The sequence below is a fragment of the Notechis scutatus genome, chromosome 4, assembly GCF_049901735.1.
Source record: "Notechis scutatus isolate UNSWTSFEM ecotype Mainland chromosome 4, rNotScu1.2, whole genome shotgun sequence".
NCBI lineage: Eukaryota > Metazoa > Chordata > Lepidosauria > Squamata > Elapidae > Notechis > Notechis scutatus.
Genome location: NC_142012.1, coordinates 147,499,771 through 147,518,558, shown reverse-complemented (window position 1 = coordinate 147,518,558; position 18,788 = coordinate 147,499,771).

Below are 18,788 nucleotides of genomic sequence, written 5' to 3'. Positions count from 1 at the left end.
CAATACAGCAGCAAAATAATCAAATTTTGAGGGAAATTTAGGACCTTTTAGAAGAAATTAAGAACAAAGAATTGTTTTCTGCTCTCATTCTTATCCTAAGCTTACACACACACACACACACACACACACACACACACACACACAAAAGCCAAATAAAAAAGTTTACGAAAGCAGCTAATGAAAATAATTTGAGAATTTTGCCATTCCCAGAATCTCCTGTTCACAGTCCTATCATTCTAAAACCCACAAACAACTTCTCTGAAATTCAGCCACATTCCTTCCAATGACATCACATCAGTAGAAGTCTCCTCTGACTTGCCAGGAAGGGCTGAGTTGTAGCTTTGTACTAGATGACTGTTACATTCCAGTTAACAATTATCACAATTAATAGCAATTGTACCTTAATTTAATGTTTGATTCTAATTCTACCAGAACAACAAGATGAACTTTGTATAAATTGTATAAATCTGCCTCATAACCTTAATCAGCTATCCCTTTGCTATTAATGAAGATAAATGCAGATTTTAATTAATAAACTACACCATGTAAAAAAGAAAAGCAAGTCTTACTTTGAAAATGTGTGCTTTTACCCAGCTTTTTGTCACTACATTTGTCTTGTAGTGTGTTAAGCAGAACAGGTCTGTCAGCAAACAACCAAGCTCAGAGAGCACTAAGGACTCCATAGTTCATCCCTGAGTTACAAACATTCTCTTCTATTACACCAAGTCTCAGTTCCAGGAAAAGGTCATATTTTTAGCATATCTATTTTGTCACAGAGTTTCTAACTGTTGGGCTCCACAGTAACCTTAACAGTGAAAGGACCTTTCTCTTTTACACTTGAAAACATTCTTTGGTAATGTAAAGTTCAGGAATGACTATGGCACAAGAAAGAGAAACATATTTTAAAATCAAGCTATTCCTCAAGAAACATTAGCAGCAGGTACTTTCACAGAATGTCATCATCCAATACAACAATACCTGCTCCCATATAATTGTAATAATATGCAAAGGATGTGTTGAACCAAAGAATACATTTATCACACACTTTTTTTTGTTTCTCCTATGGCAATAAGGCTAGTGTGAAGAAATTAAATGCATATTTTGCTTTATATTATTGTGTGAGTCACCCCAATGTCATCTTTGATGGGAGGTCCGAATAAATATAAATAAAATGCTATTGGTATAGAAAGAAATGTTTTAAATTACAGATCTTCTGTAATCTAAACAATTTCTACCGTATCAATAGCATTTTTACTGAGCTCAGCCACATGTAGGTTGTTGAGATTTATATATATCCATGTCCATTGTATTGTCTATATTAAGATAGAAGAAGTTTGGTCCATTGACTTCCTTTGAAGGTTTTTAAAAAGACCTTTTAAATATTCATGACCAATAAACACAACTATTCTCTCTTCCTAAATTGCCTTTTCTTACACAACTTTCAAAATAATATGTTGTTCCTTCAAATGCATTTTTCACAAAATGGTTCCAGGTGGCGCAGTGGTTAGAATGCAATAATGCAAGCTTTGTATTTCACTGCCAAGAGTTTGATCCTGACCAGCTCAAGGTTGACTAATCTTTCCATCCTTCCCAAGGTCAGTTCTTTAACAATGACTTTGGCAAACTTTTTGAAAAACAGAAGTAGAAATAGAAAAAAACGTACATAAATGGGAAGTGTTGCTGATGTAAAATTTTCAATTGGTTGTTGTCAAGTGAACACCACCAGCAAAATATAGCACTGAATTTTGTTTAGCAGCGTTATAGATGTTGACTATTTCTTTCTTTTTATAGCTTTACTCGTGAGGCAAAATGACAGATTTGGTGCTCATAGTAAAATTGCCTCAAGTTTTATAGCTTTGACGTGTATGTATTTCAGGAAAACAACTAAAATGACCTTGCAAAAAAAAAAAAATCTAATGACAGCTAGTCTGTTTACCCAATAATAAAACTCAGCTCCTTTTCTAAAAATCAACAAGAAACTGCCCACCAGCAAAAAATAAATCCTTAAGATTGCAAGCATAAGAAAGAAAAACAATGCTTGATCACACAAAAGATCTTTTTTATTTCAGCATTCTTTTCTCAACAATGGCCAAACAGACATCTTCACAAATTGAGCTTCTACTATTAGCTATATAAATCTGACTAAGATGGTTGGGGGGGATGGAGTGTCATCATTAGCTAACCATGTTAGGGGGCGTGCATAAGCACACCAACGTGCCTATTGTCCCTGTCCTATTGTTTTTATTTTTCTTATAAGTATCTATCTCATGTATTCAAAACTATATTTGTTCTTATACCTGTATCTTGTAAGCGATTGACAAATCAAATAAATACTAAATACATGTTAATCTTAATGGTTTTCTAACCATGAATGAGCAATTATTTTTCTGCAGCATCAACCTTTTTCCTTGTCCGAGTATAGCTCCATTTGGCTATTAACACAGCAAACCACCATATACCAAAGAAATGATATACACATTGCTATTTCACCATGCAAATATTTCCATTACCCATTTGCATCTAAGAATTTGTACAATGATATTATGCATAGTTCATCTTCCCACCCCACGCCCAGAACCCAAATATATTAAGTTACCATCAACTGAACAACTCATTCTCTTTCTAATTAGGAAGTTCTTCCCTATTATAAGACATTGTAATATCACTCAAAACACTGGATAAGGTTGGCACTGTAACATCATTCAAATCGGAAAACAGGAATTGGGTCTGCTTTTGAAAAGCAAACTGGAAGAGCATAGAAATTCACTAAGAACAATGCCACTAAAAATAATAAAAGCTATGTTGTGATATCACAGTGTGAGCCCTATCTTCAATATGAGTAGTATGACATCACAAATATTGAGACAAATATCGAGACACAAATGTCGAGACATATTTCGTCGCTTAGAAGTCCATATGCAGAAGAAATACAAAATCTTCATTTAGAAGAATGTTCTTTATTACTCACAAATTGATCCTGTCAGAACAGAATATTTGGAGATCAGAGTTGAACTTTGGGGTCCTTGATGCTTTCTGAACTTGGTTGTTTTTGTTTTTTGCAGATATTTCATTACCAAACTAGATAATATCATCAATGGAACTAGGGAATGGGGTTTGCTCTATTTTATATACTAGTGACTTGTCCTGTCGGTATTGATGGGAGTGGTCTTGGTTGTTCCTTAATTGGGCTGTCATTTACTGCTAGCTTGTTTGGCAATTCTTTGATTGGGATATTGTTTGCTTCTTTATTATTGGTCTAATGTTAATCTATGCATCTGGGTGTTGATTGCTGGTGAGGAGGTGTTTTTCTGTTTTTGTTCCTTTTTGGCTTTTTGCTTGTCTCTTTTGAATGGTATGTAGATGTTGTTTATGCCTATGTGATTGTTCATGGCTGATTTATCCAAATGCTAGATTTCCAGGCATTCTCCAGCATTTTTGGACTTGGCTTGGTCCAGGATGCTCATAGTTTCACAGTGTCCTGTCTTCATGTTCCCTCATTCATTAGCCTTGATCTACTTTTTTACATGAAAAATCAGTGTGATCTATAATTTAGGATATGCAATGTTTGTTACAATGTTTTAATGTGATTTAAGGAACCTGAGGATGCCTTACTATTATTCCTAGGCACTATACATTTTGGACCATAACCCATCCACTGCAATTAAGTGTAACCTCACTTTCCAACTACTACAATCTACACAATGATGATATCAGGAACAGGAAAATTAGTATTCTTAAAATACATAGTTTCACACACCCCAAATGACTTTGTTTTTTTTTAAAGATTATTATATTTTTAATAAACTAACCTAAAGGGTGACATGCTAAGCAAAACAGCGACCTCTAAAACCTTATTTGTTTGCATAGATCATTTAGATCAGGGTCCCCAACCGCCGGTCCGCGGACCCGGTACCGGGCATGGAACAAGCCTTACCGGGCCGCTGGTTGCTGGGCGCCGCCATCTTTTTTTGGTAAAAAAGCAATTTTTCGTCAAAAAAGATGGCGGCGCCAGTACGCTTCAGTGAGCTTTTCCGGGTAGAAAGCCATTTCTGCCGAAAAAGCTCACGGCGCATGGCGCCGCCATTTTTGGCGAAAAATCACTTCGATGACGTCACCGGAGTGATTTTCGTCAAAAAAGATGGCGGCGCCCAGCTGACGCTGGAACCGGGACGCGGCGCCCAGCTGGCCGCGGAACCGGGCGCGGCGTCGAAAAGGTTGGGGATCCCTGATTTAGATCATAGATCACAAAAGCCAAATAAGTATTTTTCAGAAATAAAAAATGGTGGGTAGAGGAGTGAGCCCACGTGGTTAAAAGTTTAATCCTAACCAGTTCCTAGCAAATTATCTACATCATTCTTCCTGATCAACGAATAAGGGGAATATCACTTTTCTCTAACTAGATGCCTTCCCAATAGACCACATTCTCAACATATTTTGATCAATTGGTTTTGACCATAAAGGTGAATTGAAAATTTTGATGTTTGATATCAGATAGGGCTTGCATAAACTAATATGGGCCCACATAAAGGAAAATCTCCTATGTGGCCCCAAATGAAATTAGCAACCAGACAAATCCTATAAATGTAAAAGAAAAAAAAAGGTAAAATCTGCCAACATTAAAAATATAGGAATGAAGAATGAAAACTGGACATTTATTTTCTTTAATATCAGTGTTTTTCAAACTTGGCAACTTGAAGATGAGTGGACTTCATCTCTTAGAATTCCCCAACTAGCCTTTTTGTCTGGCGAATTCTGGGAGTTGAAGTTCACATATCTTCAAGTTGTCAGGGTTGAGAAACACTGTTTTATATTATATTTATACTCTTTTTTCCAACTCCCAAACGTGATATACAACATAAAGAGATTACCCCAAAACTGCTTCTCCAAAAGGCAACTGGACTTTGTTTTTTTTCCTTGAAGAAATTTTACTTCTAATCCATTCTTCAGTTCTTTAGCACTTTTTGGAAAACCATGATGTGGATGATTGAGAATCTCCATAGACATAAATAATTTACAATGAAGTATCATCATTAAGCTATTTCTGTTCCTTTTTCTCTAGCCTTCATTGGCTTCACTCTTGTTTGCCTTCACCCACATTTAATTTGACTGGCTGCTGCGTAGTAGTTGTATCAATAATATCATAGCACAGTTCTAGAAATTATGATATTATAGATCACTGCCATTATGCAAGTACTCTGACTGCTGGCAGTGTGAATGAATGAGACTGAAGGCAACAAGTTCAAAGAAATAAAGCAGTACTAAAATAAACAGTGTGGGAGCAAAAGGAGAATAAATGCTTTTATTCCAAGCCATATGATTATCGGCAGGTTTCACTTTTATTAATTTGTTCAGCTATGTTGAGTCTATGAATTTAGAAATCATAGAATATTCAATGTGTTCATAAATAATGTGTAAATATCACTTGTATGTGTAGGCAAAGAATATTTTCTTGGGTTTTAAAAATACCTGCAAGTAACAGAATGGATGGGTAAAAATAATTTCTGTTATGTTTTTATAGCAATATAAAAATCATTGGTAGCATTTTCATTAAGTAGAGTTTTTTAGTTATTACTAAAGAAGGTAGTCACTAACCTACCCTTAGGAGAACAATTTTGCTTTATTTCATGCTGGGAAACTTTTTCCTCATACACCGTAAGGTACCCTTCTGAACTCAAATTTATCATCCACCTCTCTTGATAGTAGCTTTTTGCCTAAAGGCTATAATAAACCAGCTTACCCATTCCAAGCTATGCTATCTTCTTGACTGAATAAAATCAACTCATTGCTCCATATTCATCTATTTGCACCATTTATTATTCACAGTGTGCAGTTGTCGAATAGAAATGAATTCCCCTTTATCCCGTTTTGTTTCTGCAGAGTATAACATTTTAACATTCCTACAGCTGTACCTTATTCGATTCTGTGAAATAATTATGTGATTGTTTCAGACTGATAAAGTCATAATTAGAAGTATCAGAATGTGACTGTTAGTAAAAGAAAAAAATACTTACTACCTGACCATATATTTCTTTATACTCTATATAAATGACCTTTGTGATCACCTTATAAGCAACTGCGTCCTCTTTGCAGATGATGTAAAACTATTCAACACCACAGACAATGCTACTATCCTTCAAAGCGACCTTGATTATGTGTCTGAATGGTCAAACTTCTGGCAACTCCAAATCTCAACCAACAAATGCTCTGTCCTACACACTGGTAAAAAAAATCAATACACCAAATACAAACTAGGCGGATATGACCTCGTTGATGATCCTTACTCTGTCAAGGACCTTGGAGTTCTCATATCAAATGACCTAAGCACCAGAGCTCACTGTACCAGCATTGCCAAAAAGGCATTAAGAGTTGTAAATCTAATCTTATGAAGCTTCTCCTCTGGAAATATTGAATTGCTAACTAGAGCATAGAAACCCTGTGCTGGACCAATACTCGAATATAGCTCATCTGTCTGGAATCTGCACTGTATATTGGACATTAATACAATTGAGTGAGTCCAGAAGTATTTCACGAGAAGAGTACTACACTCCTCTGCTCACAACAGAATACCCTATATCACCAGGCTTGAAATTTTGGGCTTGGACAACCTTAAACTACGCCGCCTACAGTTGGACTTAAGCGTAGTACACAAAATTATCTGCTACAATGTCCTACCAGTCAATGACTACTTCAGCTTCAACCGCAACAATACAAGAGCACACAACAGATACAAACTCAATGTAAACCACACCAAACTTGATTGCAGAAAGTACAACTTCAGCAACAGAGTGGTCAATGCCTGGAATGTACTACCTGACTCTGTTGTTACATCCTCTAACCCCCACTCCTTTAACCTCAAACTAACCACTATTGACCTCACCCCATTCCTAAGAGGTCTGTAAGGGGCGTGCATAAGTGCACCATCGTGCCTCCCATCCCTGTCCTATTGTCCCCATTTATTTGTACCCATTTCCTGTATTCTTACTCACATTTATACTTATATCTATTACCTTGTAAGTGATTGATAAATCAAATAAATAAAATAAAATAAAACAAATATATAGGTTTTCAAGGTTATTGTATGTTGCAAACAATAACTCCATCCACTGAATTGTTTCCTCCCTGTGCAGAATGGAAGAGGATCCCCTAGCCAAATACTTTCCATCTTTATCTGCTACTATTTTGTAACAAAGGGGTTATGGTTGGAATGAACAAATCAACTCTGTTAAGTATGGAGAATAATGGAGACCAGACATCTGACCAGTGACTTCAACTCTTTAATAACAGTAAATAGAACAGAACAGAGCAAGGCTATGGGCAGCAGTAACCCTTTATAGGGCTAGCTGCTACCCTATTACCCAATGAGATGAGCAACAAGTTCAAACTAATAACCAATAAGAATAGTCCAAATAGTGGCCAATCAGGGACTAGTTCTGGCCCAATCCAAAGTTGTTGTACAAGGACCAATCAAGTGTGTAGGTCTTCAAACCCTGATTTGCATTTAAGTTATTAACTTTTATTGATTCACAACACCCCTCCCCTTGGGTTCCGTTTGAGGGGAGCTGTAATAAAATCCTCAAGATAGACAGGCCGTTTGGTCTGCCTGGATGATTTCCGAGCTCCACCGGTTTTGGTCTAAGGTCGGTTCCGGTGGAGCGTTTGGATGATCTTTATTAAATTCTGTTTCGCTGCATGGTGATTCCGTGCTGCTTTCACTCTGGTTGTCTCCGCTACTCCGTGTTTCTTGGGGTTTTGCAGTTCAGTTTCCCCGTATTAAAGTTCCCTGAAAAAGTCAACTCCCTCCCCGCTTCACGTTCCGGTGTCTCGCTGGGCCATAGGGTTTCCGTTGGCCTGCTATTTGTCATATCAAAGTCAATTCCTCGATATTTCCTCCCCTTGAGTTGGTGAACCCGGGAGTCATGGGCGCTGGGTGGTAATCTCGATCGGAGTTGGTCTATGTGGCGTTCCACACCCTCCCATCGTCTGTTAGCAGGCGGTAAGATCTAGGCCCGGTGAGGTGGGTAACGGTTGCGGGTATCCACAACGGTCGCCGGAAAAGTTTTTGGCAAAGATTAAATTGCCACTTAAATTCCCGGCATTTGCTGCTGGAGCCGAAGGGCTTTTCCGGTGCGAATGCGGGGTGGAGCCGGATCAAGGTGCGATCGTGGTTTCCGCCCCATAAGAAGTTCAGCGGGTGTTTTGTTGGTCACGCTGTGGGGCGTGATATGCTGTAACAAGAGAATTCAATTGATTTTCTCGTCGATGTTGCCGAATTCCATTTTGTGAAGGGTCTTTTACAAATTGTACCATGCGTTCTGCACGTCCATTGGCCGCAGGGTGCGCGGCGAGGTTAGCGCATGGCGGATGCCCCGATCAGCAAGATATTGTTCAAAGGGTAACGCAGTAAACTGTGGGCCGTTGTCCGAGACCAACACGCCTGGGAACCCATGTGTGGCAAATAGTCTGTTTAATTTATTGATAACTGAGTCCGCTAGTAGTTGTGTTCATTCGATGGATCTCAAGCCAATTCGAATAGGTGTCGACAGTAATAAGGAAAGTGTGTCCTTTGGTAGGCCCCGCAAAGTCAATATGAATACGGGACCATGGTCCCCTCGGAGTTTCCCATTCGGTCGGGATTGCTTTAGGCGGAGCGTTGCTGACGTCCTTGGCAACGTTGACAAGTAGCGACCCAGGCCTCGATTCTTTTGTCGATTCCCGGCCACCAAGCGTAGCTGCGTGCAAGTGCTTTCATCCGCACGATACCGGATGTCCTTCATGCAATACCGCCAAAAAGTTTGTTGCAATTTGCTAGGGATTACGACTCGATGGCCCCACAAGATACAGCCTTTCTGGGAAAACAGCTCGGTTTGGCGGCTTTTGAAAGGCACCCATTCCGGTGCTATTTGGTCTGTCGGCCACCCCTTCAACCCAGCGTAGGATGTGTTGCAGAACTGGGTCACGTTTTGTTTCAAAAGGCAATGTCTCTAGCCGTCAATGGTGGCACATGTAGAGCTTCGATCTGTAGTGTTGAGATGGTGGGGGCTGGATCTACAACAGAGTCTGGAAGCGGCGTTCTGCTCAATGCATCAGCGTGGAGAATTTATTTCCCGGGCGATGTTGCAAGGTGTAGTTGTAGGCCGCCAAGAATTCAGACCAACGGGTCATTCTGGGAACAATATATACGGGGTTGGTTTATTACCCGCAATGATTCCCAGTAGCGGTTTATGATCAGTGATTATTGTAAACGCACGGCCATAAACATATTCATGAAATCTTTTAACTGCGGCCACAATAGCTAAAGCTTCTTTGTCCAGCTGACTATAATTTCGCTTCAGCTTTAGCTAAGGTCCGCGAAAAACGCGATGGGGGCTTCTGCTCCATTTGGTAATACGTGGGCCAGAATTGCCCCAACCCCAAAGGTGATGCGTCACACGTGATAGTGAGCGGCAGAGTCTCGTTGTACTGCATAAGTACAGAATCAGAAGTTAGCAATTTCTTTACTTGTTGGAAAGCATGTTGTTCCGTTGTCCCCACACCCACGTTGCTTTTTTGTCTAATAGTCTATGCAATGGTTCAGCTACCGTTTCTTTGTGGGGTAAAAAACATTATAGAAATTGATAAGTCCAAGGAGCGCCTGTAGGTCTGCCTTGTTCCTTGGAGTGGGGGCCTTTTTAATGGCCCGTAATTTGTCTTCGTGGGATGGATTCCTTGGCTGTCCAGGAGATATCCCAGAAATTCTACTTTTTCGGTACATAACTGGCATTTATCTTTTTTTACTCTGAGGCCTGCATTTTGGAATCTTCGTAAAACCTCTGAGTCGTTTTTTCTATAATGTCTTTGCTAGGTGCGGCGATGAGTACATCGTCGAAATATGGGACAATGCCTCTTATCCCTTGTAACAACCTTTCCATTAAACTCTGGAAGATTCCAGGGCGACGCTTACCCCGAATTGGAGCCGGTTGCATTTAAATGTGCCCCTATGCGTTACGATCGTTTGCGCCTCGGCTGTGATTGGATCTACAGGCAATTGTTGATACGCCTGGGCTAGATCTAGTTTGGCGAAAACTTTCCGCCACCCAGGAATGGAGCAAGTGTTGCACTACCGGCACTGGATATGCACTTTGCTGCAGTGCGTGGTTTAAAGTGGCCCGGTAGTCTCCGCAAATTCTTAGGGACCCATCAGGCTTGATAGGCGTCACTATCGGGTTTCCCAACGGGCGTGGTCGGTGGGTTCCAGTATGCCCTGCGCTATTAGCTTATCGAGTTGTTCGTCGATTTTAGGCTTCAAGGCGAACGGCACCCGACGCGCTTAAAGCGGATGGGTGCTATCTCAGGGTTCAAGTTAAACGAGATCGGGTCCCTTGTACTTGCCTAGTCCGTTCGCGAAACGCTCTTGGAATTCTTGAACAGTGCCTCCCTCCCAATCGCTGCTCTCGGCCCGGTGGACTCGCACAGTGATTCCGAGCGGTCTGAACCATTGAAGGCCTAAAGACTAGGCCTGTCGCGGTCCACGACAGTCAGTGGTAGTGCGACGGTGCGGTCTTTGAAAGAAACCTGGAATCTGCGGGACCCAATGACGGGTTCGGTTACCCTGATAGTCTTTGAGTATAACCCTTTGAGGGTTAAGGTCTTGGCGGCGAATCATTGGAATGAGCTGTTGGAGCGTTTTCCACGACACCATCGAGAGAGAAGATCCCGAGTCTACCTCCATCACACAAGGTTTGTTTTCGGTGGCGACCTTTACTCGGATTTTCCCGGCATCAAGGGATGTGCGTGGCCTATGGTGATTGTTTGGTGGGTCTCTTCCCGCCGGGTTTCTCCACGCCTGGTGGAAGTGGTGGACGGTTTGTTTCTGTAGGAGTGGTTTCCCATTGGTGGTTCAATTTTTCTCGGTGTGTGCCGAAGAATCCTGAAGACTGGCATTCAGCCTGTCGGGGTTTGGAGTTCTGTTTGCTTCTGCAAACCTTTGCGATGTGACCTCGTCTCCCACAATTGCGGCAGAGTGCATCGAGGAATTTGCAGCCGGATCGTGGGTGATTGGCTCCACAGCCGGCACACGGTCGAAAGGAGTGTTGTGTGGACTGGTCTCGCTCCGTTCAAGTCGGTTGACCTCTTCCTCATCGCTGTCGGATGGGGACTCTAGGTCTTCGTGGTGAGTTGATACCGGGTGTCTCTCTGAGCGAGGCGAGGTATCAGTGGCGAGTTTACGTAGCGGTGCGTTGGTGCGGCGCATTCGGGCTGCCGACTTCTTGGTCGCCTCCGCTGCCGAGGCTTCTTTGAGGGCATCGGTGAGGCTGATGTCCCCCTTAGCCATAATTTTGCTCTGGATCGTGCCGTCTTCTAGGCCCAGAACCAGGTGGTCCCTGAGGGCTTCTTCTAAGTCTGCAAATCCAGCAGAGGCCTCCAAGGTTTCAGAGGTCCGCGATGTAATTGGCAAGGCTTTCGCCTTTCCGTTGATCCCTCTGGTAATATTCGTGTCTTCTGACTAAGGTTGGCACGGTGGGCGCGTAGTGAGCCCGTAGTAAAGGCTCGAGGACGTCCCAGTCCATCTCTTTTACCTCTGCTGGCTTGGCAAGTGACTTTGCCATTTTAAACACGGTAGGCCCGCAGTGAGTTAGAAAGATAGCTCTTTTTTTCCGGTTGTTGCATCTTTCAAATTGTTGGTCTCCAGAAACATCTGGAACCGATCCATGTATGCCTCCCAGTCTTCAGTTTCTGGGTTGAATGGAGCGGGTGGTACGGCACCGCTGGCCATGTTGCCGTTGATGGTGCATGTTCAACCACGTGCTCTGTTGGTTGCTCTGTTGGTTAGTCAGCTCTTCGGTCTCCAGATCCCACCTTCGTCGCCAGTGTTAAGTATGGAGAATAATGGAGACCAGACATCTGACCAGTGACTTCAACTCTTTAATAACAGTAAATAGAACAGAACAGAGCAAGGCTATGGGCAGCAGTAACCCTTTATAGGGCTAGCTGCTACCCTATTACCCAATGAGATGAGCAACAAGTTCAAACTAATAACCAATAAGAATAGTCCAAATAGTGGGCAATCAGGGACTAGTTCTGGCCCAATCCAAAGTTGTTGTACAAGGACCAATCAAGTGTGTAGGTCTTCAAACCCTGATTTGCATTTAAGTTATTAACTTTTATTGATTCACAACAAACTCCTTTTGGGATTCTTTCTGAAAAGTTATCCCTGAAAAGTTATGTGTATTTTGATAGATGTAGATAGCTCCTGAGGTCAGATCTGCTCCCCTCCTTTCGGTCTTCCAAAAGGCTTTTAAGACATGCCATGATAACTAGCCTAGAGTCCTAATGGAGGTGTGGCACATTAGAGGTGGGTGAAAGAGAATAGACTACCTCTCCTTGTGTGCAGTTTTAGTTTAATTGAATTTTTTAATTTTAGACCTTTCTTTATTGCTTTAATTGTTAAAACACCACCACCAGGTAGATCTGCAACTAGTCCTTAATGGCTAAGTCTACATGGACAGAAATAAGCAGTGGGATTTCACAAGGTTCCGTCTTAGGCCCAGTACTCTTCAATATCTTCATTAACAGATGGATCTTGACAGACTAGAACACTGGGCTGTATCTTACAAAATGAAATTCAATGTAGAGAAAAGTAAAGTCCTACACTTAGGCAAGAAAAACCAAAAGTACACATATAGACTGGTGAAACCAGGCTTAATAGCAGCAACTGTGAGAGGGATCTTGGAGTCTTAGTGGACAACTAGCTAAATATGAGCCAGCAGTGTGCGGCAGCAGCCAAAAAAGCTAATGCAATCCTAGATTGCATTAACAGAGGGATACAATCAAGATCAAGTGAGGTACTAATATAAATCATTAGTAAGACCACACCTAGAGTATTGCATCCAGTTTTGGTCACCACACTGATTATCTGTTAAATATATTTTATAAAGTATTTTATTCTGTGTCTGCAAGCTGCCTGCAGTCACCTTTGGTGAAATGGGCTGGAAAGAAAAGAAGGAAGGAAGGAAGGAAGGAAGGAAGGAAGGAAGGAAGGAAGGAAGGAAGGAAGGAAGGAAGGAAGGAAGGAAGGAAGGAAGGAAGGAATGCAAATCATATGCATTCAGTTCTGATCGTCATTTCTCTCTGTCACTATCTTTGCTTGACTTTAGTCTCATTTTCTCTGATGTTTGATAATAGTTGATAAATAAGTCTCAAGTTTTGTTTTGCTTTGTTTTGTTTTTCTAAATAAACTGAATGGCTTGTGTGCTTGGTCTGGTCTGCATGTCAATTGACTGGAAGTATGTTGCGTGCAAACTACACTGAAAATTAACTACAATAATTTATTTTGTGCTGCTGTTCCAAGTTCCATAATTTATTATCAATATTGGAAGAGGATTATGTTGCTTCATTCTATACATCAGAGGACAAAGATAATCAGTAAAATCACTATGAGGACCAATGTTCCAAGAGACACCTCTACCAGTGCCTCCCTAAAATATGCTCATGATGCTCTATTTTTTAAAATAAAAAAGATTACTGTCATTAAATATTCATTTGAAATAATGGGGGGGGAAACCCAGCTTCCAGAAATATATTTATTTACAAGGAAGTTGCAGGGCCTTAGACAGATCTTAGAAGCATTGTTAGAAAATAAATCTATAGTGGGTGACCATAGCTACATGCTTTCTTTGGCAGTATATTCTCAGAAAAAGAGACAAGCTGAGTTGATGAAAATATAATTTCATGAGCTGGGGCCACAAGCAATAAGGCTTAGTTGACAACCAATTTGTTCTACCTGTCAGGCTTTTAAGTATGATCCCAAAATATTGACATATTTCTAGGGATAGAAACAGTTTGTCAGATAATCTGAAATTACACTGTGTGTGGCCATTAGAGATCAATGCCTGCCTTTTGTATTAGACCCAACCAAGCCTTAGATTTCAAGATTAATTAGTGGCTGGAAAATCCCAATTTAATTTGATGGACTTACATGACTGGGAAAGCAAGAGTTATGTAAACAAGCATCTGTTATCACTGGATGCATGAGGGCTAGAAATAAGAAGAAATCCATATTTTAAATAGCAATAACCTTTCCTATTTCATCAGAAACTTTCAGCTAACTTATATTAGCTGAAACCTTCAGCTAACTTATATTCAGCTTACTTTTTCTTGGAAGACAATAAAAATACTGCCCTTGCCTATGGGGCATTGTTGGTAGCAGATCAACAGCAGCACTATATGTTGATAAACAAACAGTAGTGTCCAAGCTCTCACCAAGAACTTGTCAGCTGATTCTTACTCCAAGAACTGAGTATCAGATCTGAATGGAGCTTGCAATCCTTTTGAAATGAAATGCACTTGTATCACACATCTAGATATATAATCCAAAATTAATTTTCTTCATTTTAACAGTAGTGTCATTGCTTATGTATAACAATTAGGAATCAAAAACCTTGTGAATCTATTGCCAGTAACCTAGAATTTTGCCAATAGAACTAATTTCACTTTAAATCTAATGGGAAGTCTCTAATACATGAGAGAATGAAACATAGGTCGTCCTCAACTGATGACCAGAGACTTAACAATCATTTTAAATTATGATTGACCATCCAAAAATTTAAAGTTAGGATGGCCCCAATCCTCCCTGCTGTCATGTGATCACATTTTGGCAAGCAATTCACCATAACCACAATTTACTACATTTTTTTGCCAAACATATTTAACCACTTGCAAAGCACAATTTGGTATCTCCATCTTGTCTGTTACTATTGCAAAACTGTCTGAAATTTACAATTCAGAACTTCTTCAATTTTCAGGGATGAGTACTTAGAGAAAGAAGGTAAGCCAAAATAATTCTTCTACCAATTGGTAGTAGGTCTCTTCCAAATCTCAAGGTTTGCTTCTTCTACTAAATTCATGAAAATGTCCAATCATCTTTTCTATACTTTCCAAAATTGAAACTCTTAAAAATGGGTCTTTCAGCCTTGACCCAGTATCCATTATGCTACAACACAGAATGAAAAATAAACCAAGATTCAAAACTTATATGAGAAAAATTTTATGCTTTTAACACAGTAAGGTATTTGTTTGTAGTGTTAACACTATCTGCTCTCAGAAAGAGTTTTCATTGAAAAAGTTTGCATATGCTACATAAAGGATGAGAGTATACTTCACAATTGGTTCTTATACCTTCATTTGTCTAGGTTCAGGCATAAAACAATATCTTAGAACATTAAATCCACCCTTATATGCAAACACCTGAGCTAGCAAGAAAGATCTGCAGCAAAGATGCAAATGGTCTCAATGGTCATAATGGTCTAAGTCTCACTGAAATCTATAAGCCTATTTGCATCCAGACAAAATGACTGTCTAATGATAAAGTTTCCTTTCACTTCTGTTGGCAAAGAGACCCAAAATCATAGATAGATGGGCAAGTATATAATGGGAGGGGGGGAATAGCTACGTTCTGCAGTCCAGAAGATAATTTATCAACATTGTAATCATTTTTGTCAAAATTATAAATATCTTTAGTCGTCCAAAAGCTCTTGTGAAATTGGACAGGCCACAGACCAGCCAGCAATAAATAAAGAGAATAGTATTTATTGCCACTGGCATATATAGATGGGAGAGAGGGGGAAAGGGGAGAGGGGGAGAAGGAGAGAGAGATGGATGATAGAGAAATGATGATGATGATAGATAGGTAGGTAGATAGACAGATTGATAGATAGACATACAGACAATGATAAACTGAAGGCTAACATATTGTCTCTCAATCAGACATGCATTCAAACACATTTGAACAGTACTATATAATATGTAATGCATTTTCATTTGTAAAGCTTTTATCTTTTTAAGGTGTCTTTTCTTCAAAATGCATGAAATGGAAGCCTTTCTTTTTTTTTTTTTTAGATAGCACCGGGTCTCTCTCTCAATTCATTTATTGCATTTATATTATATTTTACACACACACACACACACACACACACACACACACACACACATATATATATATATATTTGTTTTCTTAAGTTATATATATATATTCTTAAGTTTGTTTCTCAAGTAAACCTGCATATATATATGCAGGTTTAGGTGTGTTAAGATAGTCTTAAGATTAAGACTATCTTGGTGACGTTTCAGTGAGGTCCCACTTGCCATCCTCAGGCTGGTGCTTTCAGCTTCGTGCCAGTGCGAAAGCACCAGCCTGAGGATGGTGAGTGGGACCTCGTCGAAACGTCGCCAAGATAGTCTTAATCTTACACGGGAAAGACCCAAATACACCTAAACCTATTTAGGTGCCAAATGCCGCGGCGTTGCTCTAAACGCTGTGGCAGCAAGGGAGAAGGGAAAGCAATGGTGGCAGAAGGTCTCCCAATACGAAGTGCCCCACCAACGCAGGTAGCACCACATCCGGGTATGCAACAAAAGTACTTCCTAACGGCAAGCCCCCCGCCATTCCCCCCCATTTCACATGTTTAATATAGGCCTTAATTTGGGGGGAGGGGCTTAATTTGATTTTATGCCAATAAAATATGCTGGGCCTTCCTATTGGTGGAGGCCGTATTGTTGGAGAAACACGGTATATGTGTGTGTGTGTGTGTGTGTGTGTGTGTGTGTGTGTGTGGTTCCTTTTTGATAGACACGTTGAAGTCAAAGTTAAGCGTCTGTTGTGAAAGATCCAAATTGGATTCCTGTATTGAGTCTTTGGTTTGGACTCACTAGCCCAGATTACTCTTTCTAGTTGAGGCTTTTGATGATTGTATGAATACTTGATCCATTAAAAGATACAAGCCTCTGGAAAGGTATATTCAAAGCAAAGAGAATTGTATCCCAATTTGGATTGCAAGAAGAAGAAAGATAAAATATCTCCTTCTCCTAATCCAGTGCATGTTACTTTAGAATAGGAAAAAAGGCCAAGTAGAAAGCTCTGTCCCTAAAGTTGCATTTATTTGGTCCTGAGATTCTTGAAGGAATTATGCCAACTTTTATCATCCTTGGAAATCTAAAGAAGTGTGGGCTTCAACTCCAGAATTTCTCAGGAAGGCTTGCTTTTCTGGAAGTACATACTTCTTAAATTTGCAAAATTGAGAAATATCAGATTATCCTATTATACCCACAAACACCAACTGTTAAAAATCAAGACTGTTTCTATTCACACAGCTTTGAATTTTCATCAATATTCTTTCTTAGTTTGGGAAATGTTGCACAAATGATTAAAAATGCTGTTAGGCATATAGACTAATATAAAAGCCATTCCTATGTCAGGGAAGATCTCCATACAGAATCAAGGAAAAGAACAAATATAATGTCTCTGTGCATTGCATTATTTGACCTCATTTTGGTAGTTCTTTCTAGAACTGGTTAGAAATGGTATTTTAAAATTCTCTGTTATAATTCACAAAATTGTCTGCTATAATATCTTGCCTGTCAATGACTTCTTTAACTTCAATCACAATAATACACAGAAAAACAACCGATACAAACTCAAGGTAAACCGCTTAAAACTCGATTGCAGAAAATACGACTTCAGCAACAGAGTGGTCAAAGCCTGGAACACCCTACCCAACTCCATTGTTACAGCCTCAACTCCTCACAGATTCAACCTTAAACTGTCTACTGTGGACCTCACCCCATTCTTAAGAGGTCCTTAAAGGGGGTGTGCATAAGCACACCAGCGTGTCTACCGTCCCTGTCTTACTGTCCCATTTATCTGTATTTACTTCCCTCGTTCTTGTTTATGTTCATACTTAGACTTGTACATGCTTATAAATAAATAAATAAATAAATAAATAAATAAATGATAATAAATAAATAAATAAATAAATAAATAAATAAATGATAATAAATAAATAAATAAATAAATAAATAAATAAATAAATAAATAAATAAATAAATAAATAAATAAATAAATAAATAATAAAATATTTCAGCAAAAGTATTAAGTGTACTATTGCTTCAAAAATACCAAGCTCCACCCATGATAATTTATTTTCTCCTTTAGAACCATTTCTAAAATAAATTCTCTTCTTTCAGACTAAGTCTCATTGGCAAAAAAAAAAAAGAAGAAGAAATTTCTCTCTCCAAATATTCCTTATTTACTGCTGATATGAAGTGACAAACAGACTTTGCTTCTGTCAGGTGTGTCGCAGTAAGTGACCTGACCTGCAGAGAACTAAGCTGGTTGAATATGCAGTATTGTCTTGCATTCTGTGTTTTAGTCACTATGGAATATGAGAAAGCATTGACAAAAAAAGTAGAATGACTGAAGAAAACTGAAGTTTAATAATTAATAACATACTTGTTCTTGGGGTGTCTATCTTTTTGTAGTGAAAATGACACTGTTTACACACAATAGAGAAATTCCCATATATATAAACTCCGTAAGAGCCATGGTTAGAATGCAGTACTGCATGCTACTTCTACTGACTGCCGGTTGTAAGCAGTTCAGCAGTTCAATTCTCATCAGCTCAAGGTTGACTCAGCTTTTAAACCAAGGTTGGTAAAATGAGGACCCAGATTGTTGGGAGCAATATGCTGACTCTGTAAACCGCTTAGAGAGGCCTGTAAAGCACTGTGGAGCTGTATATAAGTCTAAGTGCTATTGCCATTTTTAATTACTAATTTAGAGGAGGGATAAAAAAAAAATGAGAAAAGCATTGAGAATAGGGCATATTCACTGAACATGTATCCTGACATTGGAAGAGTACATGGTTGATTGTTGAAAATAAAACTAAACCTTCCTTCAGCTGTTACCATTTTGTGGCAGTTCTCGTGCATATATATTTAGTTAGTTAGTTAGCATCTGGCAATGTTATGTTAACCAG